The following is a 27,421-nucleotide window of genomic DNA, read 5'->3' on the forward strand; positions in this document are numbered from 1 at the left end:
ACACAGGGTATTACTGTGAATGTGTTTGTGAGTGTGTGTGAGTCACACAGGGTATTACTGTGAATGTGTTTGTGAGTGTGTGTGTGTGAGACAGACAGGGTATTACTGTGAATGTGTTTGTGAGTGTGTGTGTGTGTGTGTGTGTGAGAGAGAGACACACACAGGGTATTACTGTGAATGTGTTTGTGAGTGTGTGTGTGTGAGACACACAGGATATTACTATGAATGTGTTTGTGAGTGTGTGTGTGTGAGACACACATGGTATTACTGTGAATGTGTTTGTGTGTGTGTGAGACACACAGGGTATTACTGTGAAAGTGTTTGTGAGTGTGTGTGTGAGACACAAGGTATTACAGTCTAGACTATGAGTGTGTGTGTGTGTGTGTGTGTGTGTGAGAGAGAGAGACACACAGGGTATTACTGTGAATGTGTTTGTGAGTGTGTGTGTGTGTGTGTGTGAGAGAGAGACACACAGGGTATTACTGTGAATATGTTTGTGAGTGTGTGTGTGTGTGTGTGTGACACACAGGGTATTACTGTGAAAGTGTTTGTGAGTGTGTGTGTGAGACACAAGGTATTACAGTCTAGACTATGAGTGTGTGTGTGTGAGAGACACACAGGGTATTACTATGAATGTGTTTGTTAGTGTGTGTGTGTGTTTGTGAGACACACAGGGTATTACTGTGAAAGTGTTTGTGAGTGTGTGTGTGAGACACAGGGTATTACAGTCTATGAGTGTGTGAGTGAGACAAAGGGTATTACAGTCTAGACTATGGGGCCTAGTTATCAAGCCGTCAACCTCAAATAAGCTGGAATTCCGCAGCGTATTTGAGGCGAGGCTGATTCGCCTTAGTTATCAAGCCCTAGATACCGGCAAAAGTAGAATTTTGTGACGTAAACTTCGATCCGCCGGACTCAGTCTGACACAGATCGATTCTTACGTCACTACAGATGTTCCGCACACAAGTGCGGCACAATCTGACTACTTTTGCTAGTTATCAAATGACTAGCAGGTACGCTCAGCACTTTTCCGGCCCAGCGTACCTGGTTTTCAAACCGCCGCTCTGGAGGCGGCGGATCCCATAGGAATCAATGGGAGTCTGACCATAGTGAAAGTTCATGTTCGCTGCTGCCAGACATCCCATTCATTCCTATGGGAGCTGTCTACACCTAACACCCTAACATGTACCCCGAGTCTAAACACCCCTAATCTGCCCCCCTACACCGCCGCAACTAAATAAATGTATTACCCCCTAAACCGCCGCTCCCGGAGCCCACCGCCACTATAATAAACATGTTAACCCCTAAACCGCCGCTCCCGGACCCCGCCGCAAGCTATACTAAATATGTTAACCCCTAAACCGCCGCTCCCGGACCCCGCCGCCACCTACATTATACCTATTAACCCCTATCCTGCCCCTCCTATACCGTCGCCACCTATAATAAAGTTATTATCCCCTATCCTGCGGATCCCGGACCTCGCCGCAACTAAATAAATAGTTTAACCCCTAAACTGCCGCTCCTGGACCCCGCCGCCACCTACATTATACCTATTAACCCCTATCCTGCCCCTCCTATACCGTCGCCACCTATAATAAAGTTATTATCCCCTATCCTGCGGATCCCGGACCTCGCCGCAACTAAATAAATAGTTTAACCCCTAAACCGCCGCTCCCGGACCCCGCCGCAACCTATATTAAACTTATTAACCCCTAATCTGCCCCCCCCTACACCGTTGCCACCTATAATAAGTTTATTAACCCCCTATCCTGCCGCTACTGTAATAAAATTATTAACCCCTAAACCTAAGTGTAACACTAACCCTAACACCCCCCTAACTTAAATATTAATTAAATAAATCTAAATAATATTTCTCTTATTAAATAAATTAATCCTATTTAAAACTAAATACTTACCTATAAAATAAACCCTATCGGCTAGATTTAGAGTTGGGCGGTAGCCGTCAAAACCAGCGTTAGAGGGTCCTAACGCTGGTTTTTACCGCCCGCTGGTATTTGGAGTCAGTCAGGAAAGGGTCTAACGCTCACTTTACAGCCGCGACTTTTCCATACCGCAGATCCCCCTACGCCATTTGCGTATACTATCTTTTCAATGGGATCTTTCTATCGCCGGTATTTAGAGTCGTGGCTGAAGTGAGCGTTAGAAATCTAATGACAAAACTCCAGCAGCAGAGAAAAGTCAGTAGTTAAGAGCTTTCTGGGCTAACGCCGGTTCATAAAGCTCTTAACAACTGTGCTCTAAAGTACACTAACACCCATAAACTACCTATGTACCCCTAAACCGAGGTCCCCCCACATCGCCGCCACTCTATTAAAAATTTTTAACCCCTAATCTGCCGACCGCACGCCGCTGCCACCTACGTTATCCCTATGAACCCCTAATCTGCTGCCCCTAACACCGCCGACCCCTATATTATATTTATTAACCCCTAATCTGCCCCCCTCAACGTCACCTCCACCTGCCTACACTTATTAACCCCTAATCTGCCGACCGGACCGCGCCGCTATTATAATAAAGTTATTAACCCCTAATCCGCCTCACTCCCGCCTCAATAACCCTATAATAAATAGTATTAACCCCTAATCTGCCCTCCTTAACATCGCCGACACCTAACTTCAAGCATTAACCCCTAATCTGCCGATCGGAGCTCACCGCTACTCTAATAAATTTTTAAACCCCTAAAGCTAATTCTAACCCTAACCCTAACACCCCCCTAAATTAAATATAATTTTATTCTAACGAAATAAATGAACTCTTATTAAATAAATTATTCCTATTTAAATCTAAATACTTACCTGTAAAATAAACCCTAATATAGCTACAATATAAATTATAATTATATTGTAGCTATTTTAGGGTTTATTTTTATTTTACAGGCATCTTCCAATTTATTTTAACTAGGTACAATAGCTATTAAATAGTTATTAACTATTTAATAGCTACCTAGCTAAAATAAAGAGACATTTACATGTCAAATAAAAACTAACCTAAGTTACAATTACACCTAACACTACACTATACTTTAATAAATTATTCCTATTTAAAAGTAAATACTTACCTGTAAAATAAACCCTAAGATAGCTACAATATAAATAATAATTATATTATAGCTATTTTAGGATTTATATTTATTTTACAGGTAACTTTGTATTTATTTTAGCTAGTTAGAATAGTTATTAAATAGTTATTAACTATTTAATAACTACCTAGCTAAAAGAAATACAAAATTACCTGTAAAATAAATCCTAACCTAAGTTACAATTAAAGCTAACACTACACTATCATTAAATTAATTAAATAAATTACCTACAAATAACTACAAATAACTACAATTAAATAAACTAACTAAAGTACAAAAAATAAAAAAAGCTAAGTTACAAAAAATAAAAAAATAAGTTACAAACATTTAAAAAATATTACAACAATTTTAAGCTACTTACACCTAATCTAAGCCCCCTAATAAAATAACAAAGCCCCCCAAAATAAAAAAATGCCCTACCCTATTCTACATTAAAAAGTTACCAGCTCTATTACCTTACCAGCCCTTAAAAGGGCCTTTTGCGGGGCATGCCCCAAAGAATTCTGCTCTTTTGCCTGTAAAAAAAAACATACGATACCCCCCCAACATTAAAACCCACCACCCACATACCCCTACTCTAACCCAAACCCCCCTTAAATAAACCTAACACTACCCCCCTGAAGATCATCCTACCTTTAGCCGTCTTCAGCCAGCCGACCCACCGATGGAACCGAAAAGGAGATCCGGAGCGGCAGAAGTCATCATCCAGGCGGCACTGAAGAAGTCTTCCATCCGATGAAGTCATCATCCACACGGCGCTGAAGAAGTCTTCCATCCGATAGAAGTCTTCATCCAGGCGGCGTCTTCAATCTTCATCCATCCGGAGCGGAGCGGAGCCATCTTAAGACAAGCCGACGCGGAGCCATCCTCTTCTTCCCGACGACTAACGACGAATGAAGGTTCCTTTAAGGGACGTCATCCAAGATGGCGTCCCTTCAATTCCGATTGGCTGATAGGATTCTATCAGCCAATCGGAATTAAGGTAGGAAAATTCTGAAAAATCATATTGCTGTGTGTGTATATATCTGTATATATGTACTTGTGCATGCATATTGCTGTGTGTGTATATATCTGTATATATGTACTTGTGCATGCATATTGCTGTGTGTGTATATATCTGTATATATGTACTTGTGCATGCATATTGCTGTGTGTATATATCTGTATATATGTACTTGTGCATGCATATTGCTGTGTGTATATATCTGTATATAAGTACTTGTGCATGCATATTGCTGTGTGTGTATATATGTACGTGTGCATGCATATTGCTGTGTGTATATATCTGTATATATGTACTTGTGCATGCATATTGCTGTGTGTATATTTCTGTATATATGTACTTGTGCATGCATATTGCTGTGTGTATATATCTGTATATATGTACTTGTGCATGCATATTGCTGTGTGTGTATATATCTGTATATATGTACTTATGCATGCATATTGCTGTGTGTATATATCTGTATATATGTACTTGTGCATGCATATTGCTGTGTGTATATATCTGTATATATGTACTTATGCATGCATATTGCTGTGTGTGTATATATCTGTATATATGTACTTGTGCATGCATATTGCTGTGTGTGTATATATCTGTATATATGTACTTGTGCATGCATATTGCTGTGTGTGTGTGTATATCTGTATATATGTACTTGTGCATGCATATTGTTGTGTGTATATATCTGTATATATGTACTTGTGCATGCATATTGCTGTGTGTATATATCTGTATATATGTACTTGTGCATGCATATTGCTGTGTGTATATATGTACTTGTGCATGCATATTGCTGTGTGTATATATGTACTTGTGCATGCATATTGCTGTGTGTGTATATATGTACTTGTGCATGCATATTGCTGTGTGTGTATATATGTACTTGTGCATGCATATTGCTGTGTGTATATATGTACTTGTGCATGCATATTGCTGTGTGTGTATATATGTACTTGTGCATGCATATTGCTGTATGTGTATATATGTACGTGTGCATGCATATTGCTGTGTGTATATATCTGTATATATGTACTTGTGCATGCATATTGCTGTGTGTGTATATATGTACTTGTGCATGCATATTGCTGTGTGTGTATATCTGTATATATGTACTTGTGCATGCATATTGCTGTGTGTATATATCTGTATATATGTACTTGTGCATGCATATTGCTGTGTGTGTATATCTGTATATATGTACTTGTGCATGCATATTGCTGTGTGTATATATCTGTATATATGTACTTGTGCATGCATATTGCTGTGTGTGTATATCTGTATATATGTACTTGTGCATGCATATTGCTGTGTGTATATATCTGTATATATGTACTTGTGCATGCATATTGCTGTGTGTATATATCTGTATATATGTACTTGTGCATGCATATTGCTGTGTGTGTATATCTGTATATATGTACTTGTGCATGCATATTGCTGTGTGTATATATGTACTTGTGCATGCATATTGCTGTGTGTGTATATATCTGTATATATGTACGTGTGCATGCATATTGCTGTGTGTATATATCTGTATATAAGTACTTGTGCATGCATATTGCTGTGTGTGTATATATGTACTTGTGCATGCATATTGCTGTGTGTATATATCTGTATATATGTACTTATGCATGCATATTGCTGTGTGTATATATCTGTATATAAGTACTTGTGCATGCATATTGCTGTGTGTGTATATATGTACTTGTGCATGCATATTGCTGTGTGTATATATCTGTATATATGTACTTGTGCATGCATATTGCTGTGTGTATATATCTGTATATAAGTACTTGTGCATGCATATTACTGTGTGTGTATATATGTACTTGTGCATGCATATTGCTGTGTGTATATATGTACTTGTGCATGCATATTGCTGTGTGTGTATATATGTACTTGTGCATGCATATTGCTGTGTGTGTATATATGTACTTGTGCATGCATATTGCTGTGTGTGTATATATGTACTTGTGCATGCATATTGCTGTGTGTATATATGTACTTGTGCATGCATATTGCTGTGTGTGTATATATGTACTTGTGCATGCATATTGCTGTGTGTGTATATATGTACTTGTGCATGCATATTGCTGTGTGTGTATATATGTACTTGTGCATGCATATTGCTGTGTGTGTATATATGTACTTGTGCATGCATATTGCTGTGTGTGTATATATGTACTTGTGCATGCATATTGCTGTGTGTGTATATATGTACTTGTGCATGCATATTGCTGTGTGTGTATATATGTACTTGTGCATGCATATTGCTGTGTGTGTATATATGTACTTGTGCATGCATATTGCTGTGTGTGTATATATGTACTTGTGCATGCATATTGCTGTGTGTGTATATATGTACTTGTGCATGCATATTGCTGTGTGTGTATATATGTACTTGTGCATGCATATTGCTGTGTGTGTATATATGTACGTGTGCATGCATATTGCTGTGTGTATATATCTGTATATATGTACTTGTGCATGCATATTGCTGTGTGTGTATATATGTACTTGTGCATGCATATTGCTGTGTGTGTATATATGTACTTGTGCATGCATATTGCTGTGTGTGTATATATGTACTTGTGCATGCATATTGCTGTGTGTGTATATATGTACTTGTGCATGCATATTGCTGTGTGTGTATATATGTACTTGTGCATGCATATTGCTGTGTGTATATATCTGTATATATGTACTTGTGCATGCATATTGCTGTGTGTGTATATATGTACTTGTGCATGCATATTGCTGTGTGTATATATGTACTTGTGCATGCATATTGCTGTGTGTGTATATCTGTATATATGTACTTGTGCATGCATATTGCTGTGTGTGTATATGTACTTGTGCATGCATATTGCTGTGTGTATATATGTACTTGTGCATGCATATTGCTGTGTGTGTATATATGTACTTGTGCATGCATATTGCTGTGTGTGTATATATGTACTTGTGCATGCATATTGCTGTGTGTGTATATATGTACTTGTGCATGCATATTGCTGTGTGTGTATATATGTACTTGTGCATGCATATTGCTGTGTGTGTATATATGTACTTGTGCATGCATATTGCTGTGTGTGTATATATGTACTTGTGCATGCATATTGCTGTGTGTGTATATATGTACTTGTGCATGCATATTGCTGTGTGTGTATATATGTACTTGTGCATGCATATTGCTGTGTGTGTATATATGTACTTGTGCATGCATATTGCTGTGTGTATATATGTACTTGTGCATGCATATTGCTGTGTGTGTATATATGTACTTGTGCATGCATATTGCTGTGTGTGTATATATGTACTTGTGCATGCATATTGCTGTGTGTGTATATATGTACTTGTGCATGCATATTGCTGTGTGTGTATATATGTACTTGTGCATGCATATTGCTGTGTGTGTATATATGTACTTGTGCATGCATATTGCTGTGTGTGTATATATGTACTTGTGCATGCATATTGCTGTGTGTGTATATATGTACGTGTGCATGCATATTGCTGTGTGTATATATCTGTATATATGTACTTGTGCATGCATATTGCTGTGTGTGTATATGTACTTGTGCATGCATATTGCTGTGTGTGTATATATGTACTTGTGCATGCATATTGCTGTGTGTATATATGTACTTGTGCATGCATATTTCTGTGTGTATATGTACTTGTGCATGCATATTGCTGTGTGTGTATATATGTACTTGTGCATGCATATTTCTGTGTGTATATGTACTTGTGCATGCATATTGCTGTGTGTGTATATATGTACGTACGTGTGCATGCATATTACTGTGTGTGTATATATGTACTTGTGCATGCATATTTCTGTGTGTATATGTACTTGTGCATGCATATTGCTGTGTATATCTCTGTTTCTCTGTGGACTCATGTGTTTGTGGGTGCACCTGTGCCTCTCTATCAGTTTGTATACGGATTCACTGTGCTCAGAGTTTGTAAATCACTAAATAATGCAGAGATGAGTGAGATTTATTGAATCATCTTTATGGAGCAACATAGGAAATTCTGAAGCTGACAAGGCCAGTGAAGATGGAGTGTGATCTGTGTGCCACTATATGTTGACGTTCCCGGGCATTACCTTTGCCGTACTGGGGCTGGTACACTGGGATTCCTCCTGCCCCAGCAGCTGCTTGTGGTTTTATCCCTGAAACACAATAACAGCAAAATGAGACATAAACTCTCACCCTTTACTTTCCTTAACTGCACTGTAGCATCTAAAACTCACATAACACTGCCAGATCAAGCATAGGGGGAATCTCAGTCACATTAATGGTACATAGGGGAACCTCACTCACTAGGGAAGACGGCACATTAATGTTACATAGGGGGAATCTCACTCACTAGGGAAGACGGCACATTAATGTTACATAGGGGGAATCTCAGTCACTTGGGAAGAGGGTACATTAATGTTACATAGGGGGAATCTCAGTCACTTGGGAAGAGGGTACATTAATGTTACATAGGGGAACCTCACTCACTAGGGAAGAGGGTACATTAATGTTACATAGGGGGAATCTCACTCACTAGGGAAGATGGTACATTAATGTTACATAGGGGGAATCTCACTCACTAGGGAAGATGATACATTAATGTTACATAGGGGGAATCTCACTCACTAGGGAAGATGATACATTAATGGTACATAGGGGGAATCTCACTCACTAGGGAATATAATACATTAATGTTACATAGAGGGAATCTCAGTCACTTGGGAAGATTATACATTAATGTTACATAGGGGGAATCTCAGTCACTTGGGAAGATTATACATTGATGTTACATAGGGGGAATCTCAGTCACTTGGGAAGACGATACATTAATGTTACATAGGGGGAATCTCAGTCACTTGGGAAAATTATACATTAATGTTACATGGGGAGAATCTCAGTCACTTGGGAAGAGGGTACATTAATGGTACATGGGGGAATCTCATTCACTTGGGAAGACGGTACATTAATGTTACATAGGGGAAATCTCAGTCACTTGGGAAGACGGTACATTAATGGTACATAGGGGGAATCTCAGTCACTTGGGAAGACGGTACATTAATGTTACATAGGGGGAATCTCAGTCACTTGGGAAGATTATACATTAATGTTACATAGGGGGAATCTCAGTCACTTGGGATGAAGGTACATTAATGGTACATAGGGGGAATCTCAGTCACTTGGGAAGACAGTACATTAATGGTACATACGGGGAATCTCAGTCACTTGGGAAGACGGTACATTAATGGTACATAGGGGGAATCTCACTCACTAGGGAAGATGATACATTAATGTTACATAGGGGGAATCTCAGTCACTTGGGAAGACGATACATTAATGTTACATAGGGGGAATCTCAGTCACTTGGGAAGATTATACATTAATGTTACATAGGGGGAATCTCAGTCACTTGGGAAGACGATACATTAATGTTACATAGGGGGAATCTCAGTCACTTGGGAAGATTATACATTAATGTTACATAGGGGGAATCTCAGTCACTTGGGAAGACGATACATTAATGTTATATAGGGGGAATCTCAGTCACTTGGGAAGATTATACATTAATGTTACATAGGGAGAATCTCAGTCACTTGGGAAGAGGGTACATTAATGGTACATAGGGGGAATCTCATTCACTTGGGAAGACGGTACATTAATGTTACATAGGGGAAATCTCAGTCACTTGGGAAGACGGTACATTAATGGTACATAGGGGGAATCTCAGTCACTTGGGAAGACGGTACATTAATGTTACATAGGGGGAATCTGAGTCACTTGGGAAGATTATACATTAATGTTACATAGGGGGAATCTCAGTCACTTGGGATGAAGGTACATTAATGGTACATAGGGGGAATCTCATTCACTTGGGAAGACGGTACATTAATGTTACATAGGGGAAATCTCAGTCACTTGGGAAGACGGTACATTAATGGTACATAGGGGGAATCTCAGTCACTTGGGAAGACGGTACATTAATGTTACATAGGGGAAATCTCAATCACTTGGGAAGATGGTACATTAATGGTACATAGGGGGAATCTCACTCACTAGGGAAGATGATACATTAATGGTACATGGGGGAATCTCACTCACTAGGGAAGATGATACATTAATGGCACATAGGGGGAATCTCAGTCACTTGAGAAGATGGTACATTAATGGTACATAGGGGGAATCTCAGTCACTTGAGAAGATGGTACATAGGGAGAATCTCAGTCACTTGGGATAGACGATACATTAATGGTACATAGGGGGAATCTCAGTCACTTGGGAAGAAGGTACATTAATGGTACATAGGGAGAATCTCAGTCACTTGGGAAGACGGTACATTAATGGTACATAGTGGGTATTTCACTCACTTGGGAAGACGATACATTAATGGTACATAGGGTGATTCTCACTCACTTGGGAAGATGGTACATTAATGTTACATAGGGAGAAGCTCAGTCATTTGGGATAGACAATACATTAATGGTACATAGGGGGAATCTCAGTCACTTGGGAAGATGGTACATTAATGGTACACAGGGAGAATCTCAGTCACTTGGGAAGAGGGTAAATTAATGGTACATAGAGGGAATCTCAGTCACTTGGGAAGAGGGTACATTAATGTTACAAAGGGAGAATATTACTCACTTGGGAAGATGGTACATTAATGTTACATAGGGGGAATCTCAGTCACTTGGGAAGATTATACATTAATGTTACATAGGGGGAATCTCAGTCACTTGGGAAGACGATACATTAATGTTACATAGGGGGAATCTCAGTCACTTGGGAAGATTATACATTAATGTTACATAGGGAGAATCTCAGTCACTTGGGAAGAGGGTACATTAATGGTACATAGGGGGAATCTCATTCACTTGGGAAGACGGTACATTAATGTTACATAGGGGAAATCTCAGTCACTTGGGAAGACGGTACATTAATGGTACATAGGGGGAATCTCAGTCACTTGGGAAGACGGTACATTAATGTTACATAGGGGGAATGTCAGTCACTTGGGAAGATTATACATTAATGTTACATAGGGGGAATCTCAGTCATTTGAAATGAAGGTACATTAATAGTACATAGGGGGAATCTCATTCACTTGGGAAGACGGTACATTAATGTTACATAGGGGAAATCTCAGTCACTTGGGAAGACGGTACATTAATGGTACATAGGGGAATCTCAGTCACTTGGGAAGACGGTACATTAATGTTACATAGGGGAAATCTCAATCACTTGGGAAGACGGTACATTAATGGTACATAGGGGGAATCTCACTCACTAGGGAAGATGATACATTAATGGTACATAGGGGGAATCTCACTCAATAGGGAAGATGATACATTAATGGTACATAGGGGGAATCTCAGTCACTTGAGAAGATGGTACATTAATGGTACATAGGAGGAATCTCAGTCACTTGAGAAGATGGTACTTTAATGGTACATAGGGAGAATCTCAGTCACTTGGGATAGACGATACATTAATGGTACATAGGGGGAATCTCAGTCACTTGGGAAGAAGGTACATTAATGGTACATAGGGAGAATCTCAGTCACTTGGGAAGACGGTACATTAATGTTACATAGGGAGAAGCTCAGTCATTTGGGATAGACAATACATTAATGGTACATAGGAGGAATCTCAGTCACTTGGGAAGACGGTACATTAATGTTACATAGGGGAAATCTCAATCACTTGGGATGACGGTACATTAATGGTACATAGGGGGAATCTCACTCACTAGGGAAGATGATACATTAATGGTACATAGGGGGAATCTCACTCACTAGGGAAGATGATACATTAATGGTACATAGGGGGAATCTCACTCACTAGGGAAGACGGTACATTATTGGTACATAGGGAGAATCTCAGTCACTTGGGAAGACGGTACATTAATGGTACATAGGGGGAATCTCAGTCACTTGGGAAGATGGTACATTAACGGTACATAGGGGGAATCTCAGTCACTTGGGAAGATGGTATATTAATGGTACATAGGGAGAATCTCACTCACTTGGGAAGACGGTACATTAATGGTACATAGGGGAATCTCAGTCACTTGGGAAGACTGTACATTAATGGTACATAGGGAGAATCTCAGTGACTTGGGAAGATGGTACATTAATGGTACATAGGGAGAATCTCAGTCACTTGGGAAGACTGTACATTAATGGTACATAGGGGAATCTCAGTCACTTGGGAAGACTGTACATTAATGGTATATAGGGAGAATCTCAGTCACTAGTGAACACTGTACATTAATGGTACATAGGGAGAATCTCAGTCACTTGGGAAGACGGTACATTAATGGTACATAGGGAGAATCTCAGTCACTTGGGATAGACGATACATTAATGGTACATAGGGGGAATCTCAGTCACTTGGGAAGAAGGTACATTAATGGTACATAGGGAGAATCTCAGTCACTTGGGAAGACGGTACATTAATGGTACATAGTGGGTATTTCACTCACTTGGGAAGACGATACATTAATGGTACATAGGGTGATTCTCACTCACTTGGGAAGATGGTACATTAATGTTACATAGGGAGAAGCTCAGTCATTTGGGATAGACAATACATTAATGGTACATAGGGGGAATCTCAGTCACTTGGGAAGATGGTACATTAATGGTACACAGGGAGAATCTCAGTCACTTGGGAAGAGGGTAAATTAATGGTACATAGAGGGAATCTCAGTCACTTGGGAAGAGGGTACATTAATGTTACAAAGGGAGAATATTACTCACTTGGGAAGATGGTACATTAATGTTACATAGGGGGAATCTCAGTCACTTGGGAAGATTATACATTAATGTTACATAGGGGGAATCTCAGTCACTTGGGAAGACGATACATTAATGTTACATAGGGGGAATCTCAGTCACTTGGGAAGATTATACATTAATGTTACATAGGGAGAATCTCAGTCACTTGGGAAGAGGGTACATTAATGGTACATAGGGGGAATCTCATTCACTTGGGAAGACGGTACATTAATGTTACATAGGGGAAATCTCAGTCACTTGGGAAGACGGTACATTAATGGTACATAGGGGGAATCTCAGTCACTTGGGAAGACGGTACATTAATGTTACATAGGGGGAATGTCAGTCACTTGGGAAGATTATACATTAATGTTACATAGGGGGAATCTCAGTCATTTGAAATGAAGGTACATTAATAGTACATAGGGGGAATCTCATTCACTTGGGAAGACGGTACATTAATGTTACATAGGGGAAATCTCAGTCACTTGGGAAGACGGTACATTAATGGTACATAGGGGAATCTCAGTCACTTGGGAAGACGGTACATTAATGTTACATAGGGGAAATCTCAATCACTTGGGAAGACGGTACATTAATGGTACATAGGGGGAATCTCACTCACTAGGGAAGATGATACATTAATGGTACATAGGGGGAATCTCACTCAATAGGGAAGATGATACATTAATGGTACATAGGGGGAATCTCAGTCACTTGAGAAGATGGTACATTAATGGTACATAGGAGGAATCTCAGTCACTTGAGAAGATGGTACTTTAATGGTACATAGGGAGAATCTCAGTCACTTGGGATAGACGATACATTAATGGTACATAGGGGGAATCTCAGTCACTTGGGAAGAAGGTACATTAATGGTACATAGGGAGAATCTCAGTCACTTGGGAAGACGGTACATTAATGTTACATAGGGAGAAGCTCAGTCATTTGGGATAGACAATACATTAATGGTACATAGGAGGAATCTCAGTCACTTGGGAAGACGGTACATTAATGTTACATAGGGGAAATCTCAATCACTTGGGATGACGGTACATTAATGGTACATAGGGGGAATCTCACTCACTAGGGAAGATGATACATTAATGGTACATAGGGGGAATCTCACTCACTAGGGAAGATGATACATTAATGGTACATAGGGGGAATCTCACTCACTAGGGAAGACGGTACATTATTGGTACATAGGGAGAATCTCAGTCACTTGGGAAGACGGTACATTAATGGTACATAGGGGGAATCTCAGTCACTTGGGAAGATGGTACATTAACGGTACATAGGGGGAATCTCAGTCACTTGGGAAGATGGTATATTAATGGTACATAGGGAGAATCTCACTCACTTGGGAAGACGGTACATTAATGGTACATAGGGGAATCTCAGTCACTTGGGAAGACTGTACATTAATGGTACATAGGGAGAATCTCAGTGACTTGGGAAGATGGTACATTAATGGTACATAGGGAGAATCTCAGTCACTTGGGAAGACTGTACATTAATGGTACATAGGGGAATCTCAGTCACTTGGGAAGACTGTACATTAATGGTATATAGGGAGAATCTCAGTCACTAGTGAACACTGTACATTAATGGTACATAGGGAGAATCTCAGTCACTTGGGAAGACGGTACATTAATGGTACATAGGGAGAATCTCAGTCACTTGGGAAGACGATACATTAATGGTAAATAGGGAGAATCTCAGTCACTTGGGAAGATGGTACATTAATGGTACATAGGGAGAATCTCAGTCACTTGGGAAGACGGTACATTAATGGTACATAGAGGGAATCTCAGTCACTTGTGAAGACGATACATTAATGGTACATAGGGAGAATCTCAGTCACTTGGGAAGACGGTACATTAATGTTACATAGTGGGAATTTCACTCACTTGGGAAGACGGTACATTAATGGTACATAGGGGGATTCTCACTCACTTGGGAAGACGGTACATTAATGTTACATAGGGAGAAGCTCAGTCATTTGGGATAGACAATACATTAATGGTACATAGGAGGAATCTCACTCACTAGGGAAGACGGTACATTATTGGTACATAGGGGAAATCTCAATCACTTGGGAAGACGGTACATTAATGTTACATAGGGGAAATCTCAATCACTTGGGAAGACGGTACATTAATGGTACATAGGGGGAATCTCACTCACTAGGGAAGATGATACATTAATGGTACATAGGGGGAATCTCACTCAATAGGGAAGATGATACATTAATGGTACATAGGGGGAATCTCAGTCACTTGAGAAGATGGTATATTAATGGTACATAGGAGGAATCTCAGTCACTTGAGAAGATGGTACTTTAATGGTACATAGGGAGAATCTCAGTCACTTGGGATAGACGATACATTAATGGTACATAGGGGGAATCTCAGTCACTTGGGAAGAAGGTACATTAATGGTACATAGGGAGAATCTCAGTCACTTGGGAAGACGGTACATTAATGTTACATAGGGAGAAGCTCAGTCATTTGGGATAGACAATACATTAATGGTACATAGGAGGAATCTCAGTCACTTGGGAAGACGGTACATTAATGTTACATAGGGGAAATCTCAATCACTTGGGATGACGGTACATTAATGGTACATAGGGGGAATCTCACTCACTAGGGAAGATGATACATTAATGGTACATAGGGGGAATCTCACTCACTAGGGAAGATGATACATTAATGGTACATAGGGGGAATCTCACTCACTAGGGAAGACGGTACATTATTGGTACATAGGGAGAATCTCAGTCACTTGGGAAGACGGTACATTAATGGTACATAGGGGGAATCTCAGTCACTTGGGAAGATGGTACATTAACGGTACATAGGGGGAATCTCAGTCACTTGGGAAGATGGTATATTAATGGTACATAGGGAGAATCTCACTCACTTGGGAAGACGGTACATTAATGGTACATAGGGGAATCTCAGTCACTTGGGAAGACTGTACATTAATGGTACATAGGGAGAATCTCAGTGACTTGGGAAGATGGTACATTAATGGTACATAGGGAGAATCTCAGTCACTTGGGAAGACTGTACATTAATGGTACATAGGGGAATCTCAGTCACTTGGGAAGACTGTACATTAATGGTATATAGGGAGAATCTCAGTCACTAGTGAACACTGTACATTAATGGTACATAGGGAGAATCTCAGTCACTTGGGAAGACGGTACATTAATGGTACATAGGGAGAATCTCAGTCACTTGGGAAGACGATACATTAATGATAAATAGGGAGAATCTCAGTCACTTGGGAAGATGGTACATTAATGGTACATAGGGAGAATCTCAGTCACTTGGGAAGACGGTACATTAATGGTACATAGAGGGAATCTCAGTCACTTGTGAAGACGATACATTAATGGTACATAGGGAGAATCTCAGTCACTTGGGAAGACGGTACATTAATGTTACATAGTGGGAATTTCACTCACTTGGGAAGACGGTACATTAATGGTACATAGGGGGATTCTCACTCACTTGGGAAGACGGTACATTAATGTTACATAGGGAGAAGCTCAGTCATTTGGGATAGACAATACATTAATGGTACATAGGAGGAATCTCACTCACTAGGGAAGACGGTACATTATTGGTACATAGGGAGAATCTCAGTCACTTGGGAAGACGGTACATTAATGGTACATAGAGGGAATCTCAGTCACTTGGGAAGATGGTACATTAACGGTACATAGGGGGAATCTCAGTCACTTGGGAAGATGGTATATTAATGGTACATAGGGAGAATCTCACTCACTTGGGAAGACGGTAAATTAATGGTACATAGGGAAATCTCAGTCACTTGGGAAGACTGTACATTAATGGTACATAGGGAGAATCTCAGTGACTTGGGAAGATGGTACATTAATGGTACATAGGGAGAATCTCAGTCACTTGGGAAGACTGTACATTAATGGTACATAGGGGAATCTCAGTCACTTGGGAAGACTGTACATTAATGGTATATAGGGAGAATCTCAGTCACTAGTGAAGACTGTACATTAATGGTACATAGGGAGAATCTCAGTCACTTGGGAAGACGGTACATTAATGGTACATAGGGAGAATCTCAGTCACTTGGGAAGACGATACATTAATGGTAAATAGGGAGAATCTCAGTCACTTGGGAAGATGGTACATTAATGGTACATAGGGAGAATCTCAGTCACTTGGGAAGACGGTACATTAATGGTACATAGGGGGAATCTCAGTCAATTGTGAAGACGATACATTAATGGTACATAGGGAGAATCTCAGTCACTTGGAAAGGTGGTACATTAATGGTACATAAGGAGAATCTGAGTCACTTGGGAAGAGGGTACATTTATGGTACATAAGGAGAATCTGAGTCACTTGGGAAGAGGGTACATTAATGGTACATAGGGAGAATCTCAGTCACTTGGGAAGAGGGTACATTAATGGTACATAGGGAGAATCTCAGTCACTTGGGAAGACGATACATTAATGGTACATAGGGAGAATCTCAGTCACTTGGGAAGACGATACATTAATGGTACATAGGGAGAATCTCAGTCATTTGGGAAGATAGTACATTAATGGTACATAGGGGGAATCTCAGTCACTTGGGAAGATGATATATTAATGGTACATAGGGAGAATCTCAGTCACTTGGGAAGACGATACATTAATGGTACATAGGGAGAATCTCAGTCACTAGGGAAGAGGGTACATTAATGGTACATAGGGGAAATCTCAGTCACTTGGGAAGACAGTACATTAATGGTACATAAGGAGAATCTCAGTCACTTGGGAAGAGGGTACATTAATGGTACATAAGGAGAATCTCAGTCACCTGGGAAGAGGGTACATTAATGGTACATAGGGAGAATCTCAGTCACTTGGGATAGACGATACATTAATGGTACATAGGGGGAATCTCAGTCACTTGGGAAGAAGGTATATTAATGGTACATAGGGAGAATTTTCAGTCACTTGGGAAGATGGTACATTAATGGTACATAGGGGGAATCTCACTCACTTGGGAAGACGGTACATTAATGTAGCATAGGAGGAATCTCACTCACTAGGGAAGACGGTACATTATTGGTACATTGTGGGAATCTCACTCACTTGGGAAGACAGTACATTAATGTTACATAGGGAGAATCTCAGTCACTTGGGATAGACGATACATTAATGGTACATAGGGGGAATCTCAGTCACTTGGGTAGAAGGTACATTAACCCCTTAATGACCAGACCACTTTTCAATTTGTTGACCGTCTGGGACCAAGGCTTTTTTTGCATTTCTGCAGTGTTTATGTTTAGCTGTAATTTTCCTCTTACTCATTTTCTGTACCCACATATATTATATACTGTTTTTTTCGCCATTAAATGGACTTTCTAAAGATAACATTATTTTCATAAAATCTTATAATTTACTATAAAAAAAAAAAAAAAATATGGAAAAAACACATGTTTTCTAACTTTGACCCTCAAAATCTCTTACACATCTACAACCACCATAAAACACCCATGCTAAATAGTTTCTAAATTTTGTTCTGAGTTTAGAAATACCCAATGTTTACATGTTCTTTGCCTTTTTTGCAAGTTACAAGGCAATAAGTACAAGTAGCACTTTGCTATTTCCAAACCATTTTTTTCAAAATTAGCGATAGTTACATTGTAACACTGATATCTGTCAGGAATCCCTGAATAACCCTTCACATATATATATATTTTAAAAGAAGACAACCTAAGGTATTAAACATGGGGTATTTTGACTCTTTGCATGCAACCATTTTACTACCAATCTATGCCAAAGTTTTGATAAAATAGCAATTTAAAAATACATTTACTGAGAATGTTAAGGGTTACTGCCAAATAACACCCAATATGTATTCAGCAGCATCTCCTTAGTACAGTGATACCACCATGTATAGGTGTGTCTGGTTCTCTGGGGGCTAAAAGGCCTTATTTTTAGGGGGCGCATTACAGTTTTTCAACTTGGAATTTTCACATCTGTCATCATGCACCCATGTCCTATTTGGGACATTTCTGAAGCCGGACAATGCAAATTACCCCCATCAAACCATATATTTTTGAAAAGTAGACACCCTAGGGTATTTTAAATACTGGTATTTTAACACTTTCCATGCATTAATTCAACCACCAGTCTTTGTCAAACTATTGGGCAGTCATTTTTTTGTGTTATTTTTCACAGACGTATTTTAGGCATGGATTCTCAGCTCCTGTTATGTGTTACTGCCAAAGAAGACACCAATGTGTGGTCACCAACATCTCCTGAGTACAGTGATACCACCTATGCATAGTTTTGCTGGCGTGTTTGGGGGGTGCAATGCTTAATGTCTGACATGCGTTTGTGATTTTTTTTCACATTTAACATTTTCTTTGCCTATCATCTTTTTGGGGGTCTTTTTACATACCCCAATTTATTTGCTTTCCATGAATGTGCATATATTTGAAAAGTTGACACCCCAAGGTATTGTATATGGAGTGCTTTGATGCCTTTGATGCAACTGTTTTAGCCAAAAAAAAATTGGAGAAAGTGTATGGTGGTAATTTTTCATTTTTACACACACATTGCATTTTGACTATGATTTAATAGAGACTGTTGTAAGTTATTGCAAAAAAAACACTCAAGGTTGTTTTTTGCAAGACCCCCTGACTACACCTATGCCCCTCATGCATAGGTTTGCCAGGATTTTGGGAAGGTTCAGTTACAATTGTATGACTTGTAATTTGAGTTGAAAGTGAGAGTATTTCTTCTGATAGGCCTATCTTTAGTTTGGGGCCTATTGCATACCCCAGTTTTATTTATTGCCATGAAAGTGTATATATTTGAAACGTTGACACCCCAGGGTATTGTAAATGGAGTGCTTTGATGCCTTTGATGCAACCGTTTTAGCCAAAAAAATTGGAGAAAGTGTATGGTGGTAATTTTTCAATTTTCATTTTTACACACACATTGCTTTTTGACTATGATTTAGGAGAGCTTGTTGTAAGTTATTGCAAGAAAACACTCAGGCTCTTTTCTGCAAGACCCCCTGAGTACACTCATGCCCCCCATGCATAGGTTTGACAGGGGTTTTGGTAAAATACAGCACCAATTTTAAAAATTATAAAAAATAGAACAGTAAAATGTAAAAGTTTGGCACAGTAACAGTAAAAAACAAAAACAAACAAGCTCAGTAACAGTAAACATAAGCAACCCCCCCAGAAAAAAAAACACACAACGGCAAAGGTAAAAAAAAATAATAAAAAAAATTGACTTGTGTGTGTGATACAGTTTGAAGCAGTCCCCAATGAAGAGTCCAGGCTGTCCTGGGCAATCAGGACAGTAATATATGGTGTCCCTTCTCTGCCCCCTCTTGGTACAGACTCTGCATTTTTTTGAGGTTTCTGCTTTGCAGCAGTAGGGGGGGGATTTTAAAAATAAAACAAGTAGCCCCAACTCTGCTCTCTCCCATCACCACCAGGGGAGCAGGTGCATCTTGGTACAAAATACCCAAAATGATTTGGAGCTGAAACTGTAAAAAAGTCAGTTACATTCCGGGGTTTGCTTTATTGAACAACAAAAAAGCATTGTGGGTTGCAATCTGCATTAAGTAAATTGCAACCTTTTTGTACCAGGTCCTTGTCCTCCGCATAATTAGGTAGGGCTCTGTACATAGACCTCCACAGTCCTCTCATTGTGGATGGTGGTAAGAAGGTACACATCCTTCTTGTCTCTGTACTTAAGTGCCAACAGCTCCTCTTGGCGCAGAGCTGAGGTCTCCCCCCTTTGTAGTCAGGTGCGTACAAGTTGTCCTGGGAAACCTGTGCGGTTCTTTTTAATTGTACCGCAAGCTATGGTATCAAAGCAATACAGTAGCTTGAACAAAAGGACACTTGTATAAAAATTATCCAGATACAAGTGGTACCCTTTGTTCATTAGGGGTAAAATCAGGTCCCAGACAATCTTGCCAGAGGTTCCCATATGTTCTGGGTAACCTGGAGGGTTAAGGTGGCTATCATTTTCCTCATACACCCGGAAGGCCTGAATATACCCAGTCTAGCTCTCACAGAGCTTATACAACTTTACTCCATAGCTGGAGCGCTTGGAAGGAATATACTGCTTGAATCCCAGCCTTCCCTTATACTTCATCAGGGATTCATCCACGCATATATTCCTTCCAGGTGTATAAGCCTCTGCAAACCTGGCAGTAAAGTAGGTAATCAGGGGTGGATTTTATACAGCCTGTCAAACTGGGGATGCTCCCTAGGGGGGCACAGGCTGTTGTCGCTGAAGTGCATGAAATGTAGAATCATTTCGTACCTCTTTCTCAACATACTTTGGGAGAAAATGGGGGTAGAGCAAATGGAGCTACTGCTCCAGTAGGAGCGGATGGAGGGTTTCTTTATGATGCCCATCAGCATAGTCAATGCCCAGAATTTTTTAAATTCTGGCACATGAAGGGGGCCCATTGCTGCTTTGCCAAAAAACTTTCAAGCTTTGCAGCACGGGACTGATGGGCATATAAATTAGTTTGGGCGACAATGTTCCCCAATACATCATAGCCCAGAAAAACCTCCATAAACAGCTGGTGGTTAAATCCGGCCACATCCACATCAATGCCAGGATTTGCTGTGAAGGGTGGGATAGCTGGCCTCTGAAGATGAGGCATTGCCTACCCTTCATCAGCAATGGCAGCTGGAGCAACATGTCTCCTTCTGGCAGGGGGGGCTAGCAGGGGGGTGGCAGCCACAGATACATCACAATCAATTGAGACTGTATTTAATGATGTATCTGAGCATATGACAGGGTCAAAATTGTGGTCTGAGTCCGACATAGAGGCGTCTGACACCGACACAAGTATGACATATGCCTCCTCAGTAGTATCTGTTCTCTGTTACATGATTTATTTGTATCTGTCACAGAGAGAAAAAATTACTAAAAAAAATCAACACAAAATTTAAATTTAAATTAACTAAATGGCTCTTATAAGAGCCTTTGGGTCTCACAAAAAAATACTAAAAAAAATTAACCCCTAAAAAAAGCACAGAGCAAAAAAGTGCTTTTGTGCAAGAGCCAGTGATTTGTAGTGATCACTGGCAAGCTAGGGGTTAATGGCTCTGCAAAGAACCTTTTTTTTATTTTTTAACTAATATAACTAAATAAATCTCTCTCTCCAACAAAAACGCAAGTGAGGAGAGGGAGGGAGATCCACACTGATCACTGTAAATATTTACTAATATTGACATGATCAGACAAATGGGATATTTTGTTATTATAAATTAAATTATAGAGCAAGCTCAGATTGGATGACCCCAGCCTGCCCCATATGATGAGGCAGGCCAGTGGAGGCTCCTCCATATGTTCACAGCTGCACGTGAACCCCCAGCCCAAATGAAGGGAAAAAAAAACTTTGAATAAAATATAATTTTTCCAATATCCCCCCTATTGGAAAAATTATATTTAATTTATAGCCCCCAAAAAATAAAAGCCAAAGTCTTTTAAAAAAAAAAATTAATAAAAAGTTTGTATCTTTTTTTTTTATTTAACCGCACATGTGGTTAGCCTGATGCCTGTTATTATAGTGCTCTCACTAGATTTGGCTGCAGCCTGCTCCGCCTCCCAACCCATCCCTATACTGTCTTAATTGCACAGTTCAGCCTGTGCAATAGACAGTGTGAGTGAGCAGAGAGGTGGTGCTAACGGTCATCACTACAGTCACGTGATGACGCTGCTGCTTGATGAGGCTCTTCACGCGCTACAGTTAGAACCCCAAAGTGACTAAGCTGTGAGCTCTAAGCAGTGGTCGGGCCTTTCAGCGCTAGGAATGTGCAGTTTCAGTCAGAGCCCGGCTTAGGGCAAGTGTGTGTCATGGCTCATAGACTTTATCCATCAGCTAAGGGCTCTGACACTCGTCTGTGAATCACTGGTGTGTTTTATGTAGAAGACATAGCTATTTCCATGTGTATAGACGTGCTGTATTACTTTTCCTGTGTGTGTCATGATCGCAACTGTCATGTCTCATGCCATATCGTGTCACACTGACTTCATTTTACATTGCTATCAAGATATCTGAGACACCTCACTAGTTGTTATTCTGTGCATCACATGGAGTGTGGGTGTCCTATTGCCTAAACATGTGTGCCTGTCTCCCCTAGACCTGTCTATGTGTGTTATGACCACATACTGGTTATATGGTGTTGCATAGTGTACACCGATGTTTTCACTATTCACTATTGTGCGTCTTATTACAAGGTTAGTAATATGTACCGGTCTGAATAACAGTTAATTTGTGTTCATCATACGTTATCATGTCTGCATGATGCGCTAACGTGTCCATCCTACTGTATTTACCATATATGTACCATGTCTGCATGATGTACTAACGTGTCCATCCTACTGTATGTACCATGTCTGCTCTGCATGATGCGCTAACGTGTCCATCCTACTGTATGTACCATATATGTACCATGTCTGCATGATGCACTAACGTCTACATCCTATTGTATGTACCATATATGCACCATGTCTGCATAATGCGCTAACGTGTCCATTCTACTTTATGTATCATCTGTCTCTCTCTCTCTTTCTCTCTCTCTTTCTCTTTCTCTTTCTTTCTCTCCTTCTCTCTCTTTCTCTCTCTTTCTCTCTATCTCTTCTCACTCTCTTTCTCTCTCTCTCTCTCTCTCTCTCCCTCTCCCTCTCTTTTTCTCTCTCTCTCCCCCTCTTTCTTTCTCTCTCTCTCTTACCCTCTCTTTCTCTCTCTCCCCTCTCTTTTTCTCTCTCCCTCCCCCTCTCTTTTTCTCTCTCTCCCTCTCCGTGTGTATGTGTAGAGAGAGAGCCATCTGAGGGGGGTACATTAATGGTACAGAGGGGAAATCTCAGTTGATTGGGAAGACGGTATCTTAATGGTACATAGGGCGAATCTCAGTCACTTGAGAAGAGGGTATTTTAATGGTACATATAAGGAATCTCAGTCACTTGGGAAGAGGGTACATAGGGAGAATCTCAGTCACTTGGGAAGATGGTACATTAATGGTACATAGGGGGATTCTCAGTCACTTGGTGAAAAGGTACACTAATGAGACAAAGGGGGACTCTCAGTCCCTTAGGAAGATGGTACATTAATAGGACATAGGGGGAATCTCAGTCACTTGGGAAGACGGTACATTAATGGTACATAGGGGGAATCTCAGTCACTTGGGAAGAAGGTACATAGAGGGAATCTTAGTCACTTGGGAAGACGGTACATTAATGTTAAATAGGGAGAATCTCAGTCACTAGGGAAGACGGTACATTAATGGTACATAGGGAGAATCTCAGTCACTAGGGAAGACGGTACATTATTGGTACATAGGGAGAATCTCAGTCACTTGGGAATATGGTACATTAATGGTACATAGGGAGAATCTCAGTCACTTGGAAAGATGGTCCATTAATGGTACATTGGGAGAATCTCATTCCCTTGGGAAGACGATACATTAATGGTACAAAGGGGGAATCTCAGTCACTCGGGACGACAATACATTAATGGTACATATTATTATTATTATTCATTTATTTATTAAGCGCCAACATATTCTGCAGCGCTGTCCATGGATACAATTCACTTAAATAAAACAATACAAGACTTGTAAGAGACAGGACAAAATTTACAAACACATACAGGAGGGATTGAGGGCCCTATTCCCGTGGGAACTTACAATCTAGAAGGGTAGGAGGTTGAGACACAGGAGGTGAGGACTGCAAGATTGAGAAGGGTGTTAATACAGAGTTAGATGACGAAAATGTTAGGTAAGTGAAATTAATTTATTATTGAGTTGGGTGGTAGGCTTCCCTGAACAGAAAAGTCTTCAGGGAACATTTAAAGGAAGAAAGATTAGGGCAAAGCCTGACAGCATGAGGGAGAGTGTTCCAGAGGGTAGGTGCTGCACATAGAGAGAATCTGATTCAATTGGGAAGATGATACATTAACGTAACATAGGGGGAGTCTCAGTAACTTGGGAAGATGGTAAATTAATGTTACATAGGGGGAATCTCAGTCAGTTGGGAACATGGTACATTAATGGTACATAGGGGGAATCTCAGTCACTAGGGAAGAGGGTACATTAATGGTACAGAGTGGAAATCTCAGTCGCTTGGGAAGATGGTACATTAATGGTACATAGGGCGAATCTTAGTCACTTGAGAAGAGGGTACATTAATGTTACATAGCAAGAATCTCAGTCACTTGGGAAGAGGGTACATAGGGAGAATCTCAGTCACTTGGGAAGATGGTACATTAATGGTACAGAGGGGGAATCTCAGTCACTTGGGAAGACGGTACATTAATGATACATAGGGGAATCTCAGTAACTTGGGAAGAAGGTACATTAATGTTAAATAGGGAGAATCTCAGTCACTAGGGAAGACAGTACATTAATGTTAAATAGGGAGAATCTCAGTCACTAGGGAAGACGGTACATTAATGGTACATAGGGGGAATCTCAGTCACTTGGGAAGACGGTACTTTAATGGTACATAAGGAGAATATCAGTCACTTGGGAAGACGGTACATTAATGGTACATAGGGGGAATCTCAGTCACTAGGGAAGACTGTACATTAATGTTACATAGGGGAAATCTCAGTCATTTGGGAAGATGGTACTTTAATGGTAAATAGGGGGAATCTCAGTCATTTGGTAAGATGGTACATTAATGATACATAGGGGGAATCTCTGTCAATTGGGGAGACAATACATTAATGTTACATAGGGGGAATCTCAGTCACTTAGGAAGAGGGTAATTTAATGGTACATAAGGAGAATATCAGTCACTTGGGAAGACGTTACATTAATGGTACATAGTGGGAATCTCAGTAACTTGGGAAGACGGTACGTTAATGGTACAGAGGGGGAATCTCAGTCACTTGGGAAGATGGTACATTAATATTACATAGGGGGAATCTCAGTCACTTGGGAAGATGGTACATTATTGGTACATAGGGAGAATCTCAGTCACTTGGGAAGATGGTACATTAATGGTACATAAGGAGAATCTCAGTCACTTGGGAAGACGGTACATTAATGGTACATAGGGGGAATCTCAGTCACTAGGGAAGACTGTACATTAATGTTACATAGGGGAAATCTCAGTCATTTGGGAAGATGGTACTTTAATGGTAAATAGGGGGAATCTCAGTCATTTGGTAAGATGGTACATTAATGATACATAGGGGGAATCTCAGTCACTTAGGAAGAGGGTAATTTAAAGGTACATAAGGAGAATATCAGTCACTTGGGAAGAAGTTACATTAATGGTACATAGGGGGAATCTCAGTAACTTGGGAAGACGGTACATTAATGGTACAGAGGGGGAATCTCAGTCACTTGGGAAGATGGTACATTAATATTACATAGGGGGAATCTCAGTCACTTGGGAAGACGGTACATTATTGGTACATAGGGAGAATCTCAGTCACTTGGGAAGATGGTACATTAATGTTACATAGGGAGAATCTCAGTCACTTGGGAAGACGGTACATTAATGGTACATAGGGGGATTCTCAGTCACTTGGTGAAATGGTACACTAATGGGACATAGGGGGAATCTCAGTCCCTTAGGAAGATGGTACATTAATAGGACATAGGGGGAATCTCAGTCACTTGGGAAGACGGTACATTAATGGAACATAGGGGGAATCTCAGTCACTTGGGAAGAAGGTACATAGGGGGAGTCTTAGTCATTTGGGAAGATGGCACATTAATGTTAAATAGTTAGAATCTCAGTCACTAGGGAAGACGGTACATTAATGGTAAATAGGGGGAATCTCAGTCAGTAGGGAAGACTGTACATTAATGTTACATAGGGGGAATCTGTCACTTGGGAAGGGGGTACATTAATCGAACAATGGGGGGAATCTCTGTCACTTGGGAAGATGGTACATTAATGTTACATAAGGGGAATCTCAGTCACTTGGGAAGACAGTACATTAATGGTACATAGGGGGAATCTCAGTAACTTGGGAATATGGTACATTAATGATACATAGGGGGAATCTCTGTCAGTTGGGAAGACAGTACATTAATGTTACATAGGGGGAATCTCAGTCACTTGGGAAGACGGTACATTAATGGTACATAAGGAGAATCTCAGTCACTTGGGGAGACGGTACATTAATGGTGCATAAGGAGAATCTGTCACTTGGGAAGACGGTACATTAATGGTACATAAGGAGAATCTCAGTCACTTGGGGAGACGGTACATTAATGATACATAGGGGGAATCTCAGTAACTTTGTGAAGAAGGTACATTAATGTTAAATAAGGAGAATCTCAGTCACTAGGGAAGACGGTACATTAATGTTAAATAGGGAGAATCTCAGTCACTAGGGAAGACAGTACATTAATGGTACATAGGGGGAATCTCAGTCACTAGGAAAGATGGTACATTAATGGTACTGTGACAAGACCAATCTCGCCACTGTGCATTGGAGGAGCCTGGTTGCCCGCCTGCTGCCTTTA

The sequence above is a fragment of the Bombina bombina genome, chromosome 11 (genome assembly GCF_027579735.1).
Source record: "Bombina bombina isolate aBomBom1 chromosome 11, aBomBom1.pri, whole genome shotgun sequence".
In the NCBI taxonomy this organism is placed as follows: Eukaryota; Metazoa; Chordata; class Amphibia; order Anura; family Bombinatoridae; genus Bombina; species Bombina bombina.